The sequence below is a fragment of the Macrobrachium nipponense genome, chromosome 5, assembly GCF_015104395.2.
Source record: "Macrobrachium nipponense isolate FS-2020 chromosome 5, ASM1510439v2, whole genome shotgun sequence".
NCBI classification, from domain to species: domain Eukaryota; kingdom Metazoa; phylum Arthropoda; class Malacostraca; order Decapoda; family Palaemonidae; genus Macrobrachium; species Macrobrachium nipponense.
The window spans coordinates 82,769,590-82,771,600 of record NC_061107.1 but is presented as its reverse complement, the minus strand read 5'-3'; positions in this window follow the sequence as shown (position 1 = coordinate 82,771,600).

The following is a 2,011-nucleotide window of genomic DNA, read 5'->3' as shown; positions in this document are numbered from 1 at the left end:
ATAGGACCAGATGAGATGGATAGGAGATCCAATTTTCATTTGCGTTTAAGATTAATATCCGGATAAATACAGGCAAATAAAATTCGGCCTAATTTCACATCACTATTACTAGCCTCTTAAGATGTGTGGGATGTTTCAGAGCCAAGAACAGGCAGTCCCGGGTTACATCAGGTTCGGGTTAAGTTGTTCCAGACTTAAGGCACTTGCCTCATGGGGCTGTTGACATGCTTTACAGCGCTGTAACCCAGACTTACAGCGCCGTTGCTATTTATTCCCATTATAATTACGACGATCCGGGATAAGGCGATTTTCGGCTTATAGCGGAACCCACCGCTGTAACCCAGAGGCTGCCTGTATTTTTTTTTCCATCATCGCTGAATGATATCATACATCTGCTAAACCTCTACGTATGATTTAAATATAACTTTCAGTAATAAAATAAAAATTAACCTGTTTTTGGGGAAGCATATTATTTAAATATAACTTTCAGTAATAAAAATTAACCTGTTTTCGGGGAAGCATCCTGCTCCTACAGATAAGTGAGCACACGATGTCTCCTCGGATGGACTAACAAGTCTTTGAGACATCCTAATCCTTGTAACTCCTTATAATATCTTTTCTTTCCAGTTCCTGAATTTGTAACTGGAAAGTCGAGCGCAACATTGCTTGCAAATTTTTGAAAACTTATCACATTCAACCCCGTCTTTGGTTAACGTACACGAAGCAAGTTAATTCACATGATATTATCTATAAATCTTTCGTTATCCTGCGTGTAGCATTTTTTTTATAAGAGAATAAGCTCTATTTGCGGAAAGTGGTGCGGTATTAAATAATTTTTCAGATATTTGCAATATTTGAAGCGAATTTTCGATTATCAGCTTCAGGAAATGCAAAGAAAAAACGGAGGACTATTTGCCAAAGCTGGTCAAGTTACAACATACAAATTTAATTAGAAATACTACTTAAAAGTTTTGCAGACATACGATACCATTCAGTGATGACGAAGTTAAGTATTCGTTTCTCACATGTCTTTTGAACTTCTTAAGAAATGAATGAGAAGTACATGGATTCACGCCAAATTCTATTTATCTTCATCTATATACACGTATATCTTAAGGCAATTACCAGAGCAAATGAAAATCATATTTCCTAACCATCTAATTAGTATTGACTACCATGAGTCTGGCGGTTTCCCTATGATGCAATAAACTGATTCAGTCACGCTAACCAAAAGTGAAGACCCTGAAGAGGGGCTAGTGCCGTCAGTGAACCTGCGCGGTGCACACTGTAGGCATTACTTGAGGTTCTTTGCAGTGTCCCTTGTGCCCCTAACTGACCCCCTTTCTTTTCATTTTACTGTACCTCCGTTCATATTCTCTTTCTTCCATATTACTATCCACCGCATCCTAACAATTACTTCAACATTATTCTCACCGCAGAATGACCTCGCAGGTCCGTCCAGCACTCGGCCTTTGACCTGAATCTTTTATTCCAATTCCAATACTAAACTGCAGCGAAGAGACAATAATAGGTTGACGGGATATAGTGTTACATCCCTACAGCTGGACGAATATGATAAGGCACTTCTGCAAGCAATCCTGAACGTGCTTGGGTTTCGGGAGAATCAAGTGGACCCAGAATCCTTGAGGACACTTCGGAGGACTTCTTGCCAACGGGTTGATCGCCCATAAACAGTACAGCGTACAGCTTACCTCCACGTGTGAATAAGAAATTAAAAAATGCAAAAAAATTATTCGCAGAAACCTTGGTAGCATGCAAAGTATCCTCACTTGTTTCTTGTTTCTGATCCCAACGAGAGAGAGAGAGAGAGAGAGAGAGAGAGAGAGAGAGAGAGAGAAGAATAAGCGTGCATAACGAAGTAAAAAAAAAATAAGAGAAACAACATAAAAGAAAAAAAAAGGAGATGATGGTAATCCTGAAGGGAAGATGACAAAAAGGTAAGTTTCGCTACGTCATAGCGCTCTGAAAGGAAGGGGGGCAGGTGGCGGGG